This window comes from Labeo rohita, unplaced genomic scaffold (assembly GCF_022985175.1).
Source record: "Labeo rohita strain BAU-BD-2019 unplaced genomic scaffold, IGBB_LRoh.1.0 scaffold_148, whole genome shotgun sequence".
Taxonomy (NCBI): Eukaryota; Metazoa; Chordata; class Actinopteri; order Cypriniformes; family Cyprinidae; genus Labeo; species Labeo rohita.
The window spans coordinates 147943-156064 of record NW_026127648.1 but is presented as its reverse complement, the minus strand read 5'-3'; the positions used below and the strand labels follow the sequence as shown (position 1 = coordinate 156064).

The 8122-nt window shown below is 36.3% G+C and overlaps 1 protein-coding gene and 1 pseudogene across 1 annotated transcript in view; both read right to left on the bottom strand.

Annotated features, from left to right (window-relative positions):
• LOC127158361 (B-cell receptor CD22-like) overlaps positions 1–8122 on the bottom strand; it is a 60141-nt pseudogene that overhangs the window by 7599 nt on the left and 44420 nt on the right.
• Positions 1–8122, bottom strand: part of LOC127158369 (B-cell receptor CD22-like) — a gene marked incomplete at its 3' end in the record, with an annotated part of 29178 nt that overhangs the window by 15695 nt on the left and 5361 nt on the right. The window lies entirely within an intron of this gene.

Here is an 8122-nt window from a genome sequence, read left to right as displayed (position 1 = left end):
TAAGCATGGAGAGATTTGCAAGTAAGTGAGTTTAGAATAAACAAGATGACCTTGACAAATTTAAACATCTGTACATAACATTGAAATGCAATATACATATATACTGTGCTTCATTAAACTTGACTGAGCTTAATAAACTGAATAAACTTACCTAAACATGGGTAAATATACATTAAGTGTACATCTGACAGAATAATCACACTTCTGAGATAATTGCAATGTTGAATTAAACAGAAATATATCGCAATCGCATTAACAGTGCTGAGCTAAACATGCCTGATTTACATCTCTGGCTTTACACGCATACGTTTACAGAAACATTCATCCGTGCAAGGCCGCAGCCTTCCGCGTATCTCTTCACTTACACATGAAACAATACTCTCAATATCTTTGATTAATCTTAAACAGCAATAACAGCAACATACAACATGAATAAACACTTACTTTTCGTCATTGACGCACACAAATTAGGCAGGAATTAGGCGGAAAGCGAAGTACGAACCATCCCTCCGTAACCGAGTGAAAATGAAAACTAACAGTTCCTTAGCGCAGCCGCCAGATCAGTGCTGCTTTCTGATTGGCTGTCCGCTCGCATGATCGGTGCATGATCACTACGTAAACTCGCCTGAATCTAATACTCTCTCGCGATACTGCCTCCTGTATAATGTGAATGAACAAATGTGTCCAGCAGGGGGCGCACTGACCGTCCTCTTCTACAGTAGTTATATATAAAAAGGCTGTAAACGAGTGTAATTGTTTTCCTCGCAATTTTTGCTGTTTAAGAGTTTATGCATACTTCAGTTCAGATGTGTTTTTCTCACTGTGCTTCAGATGCAATCAACTGAAACTGTGTCTGTAAAGGCGTGAACAATACAATTACAGTGACAGAATAAATAAATAAACTCGAAGCCTGAGTACAAAGTTTAAAAAATGTATTTTTAACAACAGTCAGGAAATTAAAATACAAGAAACCACTAATATAATTACTTAGCAACATCAAGATCAGTGGAAAATCCAAGATAAGAGTCAGGACCAACAACTTCTTAAACATTTTCCAAGTGATGAAAGACCACACAAAATAAACTCTTGTGACAAATACATTTCAAATACAGACATCACAGCAAAGTAATAAGAAAAACTAAACTATCTATACTCAAATAATACTTTACAAACCACTGAAATAAATTAAAACACTAAGAATGATAATGATTTAATCACAAGAAAAAAAAGAAAAATAATACAAATATCACAACACTTGTTAAAAAAATCAAAATACAAACACAAAGATATCACATTCAAAAAGAAAACAAAAAGTAGAAACAGTGATTGCCCAATAAAGCAGCAAGTCTATTCCCTATTTATTTAAAATCTTGATGCTCTGCCATGGTTAAAACATAAATAAAATATATTTAATCTTTGAAAGTACATATCTTACTCATAACACCATTACAGGAAAGGAAGGAGAAGAGCCGGAGGAATATGATCCACTTTTTTCCCCATAAGAGCGGCCGTGGCCACTTGTAAATCAGGTCTGGCTTCCGGTCTCATCCGTGCCCAGCTATTTTTAGCTGTACAAAACAGCTCATTCTGCTACTTGATATTGCAAATTGTGTGTCTTACCATATTATTTTAAATTATTACCTTATTTATGAACACACTTGTTTGTAGTGCAAACAGTTTTACCATTTACTCCACAATATTATTCTTCTTGTTATTTCCCTATACCAGCTAATAAACCGTAAGTCTCGCCCACACTTCCGTGTTGAAGAAAAAGGTGGATATGGATTTGCTCTTCCGTCCGACAAAAGAAAGGGACAGGTAGCTAGATGTCGCTGACAGAAATGGATCAAAACAGCAGCTGTAACCAACAATTTACTATTAGTTCTAAAATACTGCAGTTACAAAAATACTGTCCGACTTTACACACAGCCAATCACTAAACAATATTCACCTAAATCATTATGAGATGGAAGAATCCCAGGCATTTTAAAAGGCACATTTGAGAATGCAAGTAGTTCTTCCAACTCGTGAAATGCTTTCACAGCCCTTCAAGAGACAAAACTTCTTAACTTAATCCATAACCTGGTAAAACAAGGGCGTAAATGTCATCTAACAGCAGGGGGGGACAATAAACATAAAATGTCTCAATAGCAATTTTTGAAGGGGACACAAATAATACAGACAGAATTGTACTTGTAAGGATAGATGTGTGTACATAGCATGCAGACCATGTTTAAATATGAGTTCAGTTCATAGGTTCAGCACGATTGAATTATTTTGCGTCCTCTACATAGTATTTTACATTTTGTCTGGGACTGAGAACGTCTCTTTTTTAGATATTAAAACATAGGAAGCCCACTGATCTGCCACTTCACATCATATTGAGCAAAACTCAAAACTTCGTTAAGTCTAAGTCTACAATTAGCCTAATATCAGTTCAGTATCAGTCCCCCTCGTGATTTACGCCTATGTGGTAAAATGTTCATATAGAATATTTCTAGCTTCTTGAATCCTAGTCTAATTATTATTATTATTATTATTATTATTTGTTAACTTTTTCTTTAACTTTTACTGCTTAGCATTAAACCATACTGGAATGTTTGCTGAAATTGCCCAATAATAACCAACTTCAGGCCTACCTAAAAAAAAATTCCACCAGCCGCCACTGATAAATACTTCAGTCTGAAACCTTTAGATCCTCCACTGAACCCCGTGATCACAATCAGCCCATCTGGTGAAATAGTGGAAGGAGATTCAGTGACTAAAATGCCATCCATATTAACATCAAGTCAGAAAATACTGTGAAATACTGGGCCTTTTCAACAGTCTCTAAAAGAAAAAAAGATAGTGATAAAGGTTGAGAAGATAATGGTTGAAATTGTTCACAAATACAATCCATTTTTCAATTGATAAAATGCATACAAATGAGGTACTTACAGATTCTGTATATTGAAATGTGGTTCATTTGGTGAAATAGTGCAATGATTCCTACATTTGGGATTTATACGTTTGTGATGTCAAATAAATTTTGGTAAAGCTCTGTTTTGTTTTTTGTTTTTTGTTTTTTCTGTTTTAGATGCACCCAATAATGTTTCAGTGTTCATAAATTGATCTGCTGAAATAGTGGAAGGTGATTCAGTGACTATGATCTGCAGCAGTGATTAAGTGATAATGATGTGATAATTATGTTGATCTTCCTCTTTCAGTTCATCATGGTGTTGGTAAAAATGTGATTGTGATCACAGCAGCCTCTGGAGGAGGATTCATTATTATCATCATCATCGTCATCATCATCCTGTTTATAATGTGAGTTTAATAAAAAACTGCTGTGATTATATATGTTCACTTTTGTTCTTATATACTAATAGAAAATTGTTCATATATGTTCATATATGTTTATTAATCGTCAAGAAGAACATTCATATTTTCTCTCTATACATTTATTGAAATGCTGTTAATGTCTGTGATTATAACAGGAGGAAACGAAAGAGTGTTAAAACTGAAGATCTCACAATGAATCCGGTAAATCATTCAAACACAACTTTACAGAAAATCAATCATGACCTGATGTTGTACTCGGTCTAAAATTTAAGACTTTCTGCTGTGTAAAATCTGCACCTCACCTTGAAAAAAAACAAAAAAAAACAAATTCATTATTTGTCTTAATTATGTATTGTGTTGTATTTCAGAGTGATCTCTATTGTGACATGTCAAGGAGAGTTTCAGTTCATGATGAGCCTCTTTCTGAAGCTGATACAGTCAATGATGCTTTGTATGCCAGTGTGAAACCCAACAGATTCAGAGGAAAAACTCCTGAATCCAGAGATACTGAGGAGATCCAGTATGCAACTGACGAACAGATCTGAAGACAATGAATGTCAGTATGACAATATAAGAGTTCATCAGCCTGATGCTGCCGTGAGGTGAGAAACAACTTAACCAGCACTAATTCATCAGCACAGATCATCTAATCTGAGCTACAACATCACTGAGCTCCTGTTTGTTTGTTTTTTAGGCAATCAAATGTTCAAACTGTGGAAGACGCATCAGTGATCTACAGCGGCGTCAAATGAGCGATAGAGACCAGCGAACACAAAGCCTGTGTTCAACTGTTTCTGAGCGACTGCTGGATAAGTGTACAGTTGTTAAAAATTTACTCATCTGTTCAAACCACAACCACTGTAAACATGTTCAAAACCCACATTAAGATTAATTTGTTCTCTTTGAACCTTTACGAGAGAATTACTGTCATTGTATCCTGGACTAATGTCACGACTTCTTTTTTAATGTTTTGTGTGTGTTTTAAATACATAATTAGCCTTTGTTTTTAGGTTTGCCTGAGTTTAATCTGTTAGTAGTGTAGAGTTTGTTGTTTTCAGTATTGTTGTTGTTCTGTAAGCTTAGAAACCAGAAACATACTTAACGAGAAATAAAACCTGAGCAATGTTATTGACATCTTATAAATCACTTTCTCATCTGAAGTTCAGCCAAAGACTGTCAGTTATACTGCAACTAAAAATAAACTTTTTTTTACAAAATTTAATTTATCAGTATTTAAATAGTGTATGTTTTGACAAGCTAACAACAGTGAAATCTGTACAACTTATAAAAATTCACATGCATTATATATTATTGTAATTTCTAAAAAGTGTTATTTTCATATTTTACTTTGTATGTTTTTATTACTAGAGGCAGATGCTTCCATAAACCTGATTGACCGTCAAGCCATTTAAAAACACAATATCCAGAGAAATAAGCGATTTGAACTAGTGTCCTATCGCTGGCCATTGTGTCGCCTGCCAGTGATGCCATACACACTCGATTTCTGGTGTTATTTTTTAGAAAACATGGAAACACCAAACACGCTTTAACATGTTATGCGTTTAATTAGACAAGTGACGAACACACAGAGTAGCATTAAAACAGAACTCTGAACACACTCAAATGTATCTGGTATAATAAAACAGCGCTGTTTAACACACATACGTATGACCAGAAGGAGCGGAAGCGCTCGACTGTGGCATAATAAAAGCTCCGCTGTTTTCGAGTTGTGTGTCGCACTCAGTATCAATCACTCCAGCTTCCTCATTTTGCTTCCACGACTTTCAGCCCCACCCTGATTCATACTACAGTGACTTTAATAAGTCTTTAATACATTAGCTCATTCATGAAGATGATTTCTGCCCGAGTCCCGTTGGATTGCATCGGATGTGAGGATGAAGACAACAACTCCCATGATTCCACACTAAGTGTCATCAAACTGCTTTGTTTAATTTGAATATGCACCATCTAGCAGTGACAACTTACATATTGTGCCTTTAAGTGTTATAATTAAAGTATTCTTGTTTACCACACAGTCTTGTAGAACAGTTAAAACTGCAGTTTTTTTAGTAACAGGTAAGTGTGATTTAGTAAAATTAGGTTTATTAATGAATCTGGGAACATTTTAAACAACATTATTCTGTATTCAACATCAACACAGTGTGTGACTGAATACAGGATAACATCCTGCCGATATCACAGCAGATCAGGACATGTAATACTAATATTTATTAATATTTCTTCGTCTGTCTTAATAAAAGGGTGAACAGAAGATCTGCTATGAAGGAGTCTACAGTGAGATGATCACAATTATTTACAGTGTTTTTCTGCCGTTATGAGCCGTACAGAGATATTAAGAGTATAAGACACACAAGTCCATAGTTCTGGATCCAGTAAAAAGTTCCTCTAAACATTAAAGTCAGTACAGTTACTCAGATTATCAGATTTTAAACATAAACTCACAATGTTTGTGTCCTTCTGTCTCTGTAGATCTCTGATCCCAATGAAGACACATATACAGCTCTTGATCTCAAGTCCACGACCTCTGACCTGTACGACACACTCACAGTAAGTGACACGTCAAAGTCAGATCATCATCACAGATGATCACATGACCGATCTCTCGCTCTCTTCCACACAGATCGTTCATCGCAGACCTCCTGAAGACTCCTGCACGACTCGTGATCCTCAACATGAGAATCCATCAGTAAGTGTCTGAACCTGCAGCTCTTCTCAATATAATCATTTAAACTCTCTTCAGTTGTAGTTTGATTGTTTTATGTATCTTGTGGAAGGTTTCATAATGTTGTTGATGAACTTCAGTCAGTTGTTCTTCATCTGATTGTTTATGTAGATCAGTAGGAAGATGCTGCAGTAAGAGGCGGAGCACAAAGGAACCAATCCTGAGCTCTGTGGGGGCGGAGCCACTCATGATTGACAGGGATCATTAGTGAAGAACAGTGGAACGTAACAGTGGAATTAAATTAAAGTTAAAAGCTGGTGAATTGTTGTGTAAATATTTACTGTGAAATTTAGGTCAGCAATGCAAAACACAGGAAGTGATGTTCAGTGGTGGGATACAAGCTCCTGCTTCACAATTTTTATGTTTTATGGTCTCAAAGTGCTCAATATTATCAGCTTCTATTAGGCTATTCTGTCTTTTGCTGTAACTTTCCCTTTAAATGATCTCTTTTATTTGTGATCGTCTCATATGTGTTTGTACAAACCCTCAAACTACCACCAGAGGTCACCATCTCCTGCTACTGACATCAACACTGATGTGCATCAGCTGTAAATCACCATTATTCATTTTCATTTGCATGTTGTTTTATCCTGTACTGTGTTTAAAGTTCTTCATATGTTTGTATTATAATTCTGAACACATCCATTTCTGCGTCTCATCTGGTTTCTTCAATCTCTGTTTGCTGTAGCATCTGTTCACCTCATTATTATTTGAATGTGTTTGTATTTCCTGGTTCAGGACACATTTTAATTTAGAAAATTTAAATGACAAAATTCAAATGACGTGTTTCAAATGACATGTTATTTTCTTTCATTAAAATGCGTTATTTGAATATTAATATTGACTGGCTGTAATAAAAGAAGATTTATGTTGTGAGCCTCCTCTGGAATTCCTGAAATAATTAAAACTGATTTGGGCTTCAGCAAATGAAAGAAAATAAATTTATTTTAAATAAAAATACACATTTAAAAAATGTTCTATGCATTAATAAGTAAATCATCTGATCACCTGCTTGGCTCTAATGGACGTCCCTGCTGTATGGAAGCATGAATCACGTGACACAATAATCAAAGATGTCCAGCAGGGGGCGAAAACTGATCTATAATAGAGAACTGGGTTGCTCATGATGTCATAAAAGTGAAGCCACTGCGCCGCCATATTGTTTGTTTTTCTTTTAGGGACACATGTCTGTAAATGTTTCTATCATCACACAAGTCATCAGTTCTATAATCACAATGCCAGACAGAGAGAAGTCAGGAAATGAAAGTTTATTGTCCTCCTTACTACTAATAATCATATTATTACTCTTTGCATTGTATTTCACGTCAATGTCTGAAACATATTGAGAGCAAAATAACTGTTGAAGGCCCGCACTATATGGTCCAAAAAAAAAAAAAAAAAAATCATACATTTAACATAAATCTAAAAGTCATAAATGACTGGTTTTGTACACCTTGGTCTTGTACAAAGGCTTGTACAAAGAAGGGACTCCACAATATTGTGTTCAGATGTGTTTAGATGTTTAGAATGATGAACTTCTTTCCACTGCTATTGAACTCAATTCCTATCAACATTCAGTCTGACCACATTAACAAGCTGATCAAACTTTTTGTGCCATAGTACAGAAACTCCAGTTCCCTATCTGTCGTACACTCCGAGTTGTGTCGAGTAGTGTACGACACTAGGGGTCGCCCTTGAGAGCCCAAACACCTCTGACAGTTTTGAGCGATCTTCAAGAGAAGATTTTCCTCTAATTGAGCAGATTTTTCTAAAAAGAGCTCCACGGGCGGATTGTGTGTTTCATTATGCCTTTCCGTCCGTGTCCAACTGGTTGCGGATTTTACCTTTCCCTAACGATCGGCACGATCGCTGTGTTCAGTGCTTGGGGCGTGAGCATGCTGAAGCAGCGTTCGCTGAGGGAGGTTGTCAGAACTGCGAAGACATGCCCTTGGGCACGCTCCGCTCACGGGCCGCGTTCTTTGCGAAGAAGCCGCGGCGCCATTCAACTGCTTCCCGCTCCGGTCCTTCTACTTCCGGGTACGAGGCCGCAGCGATGTG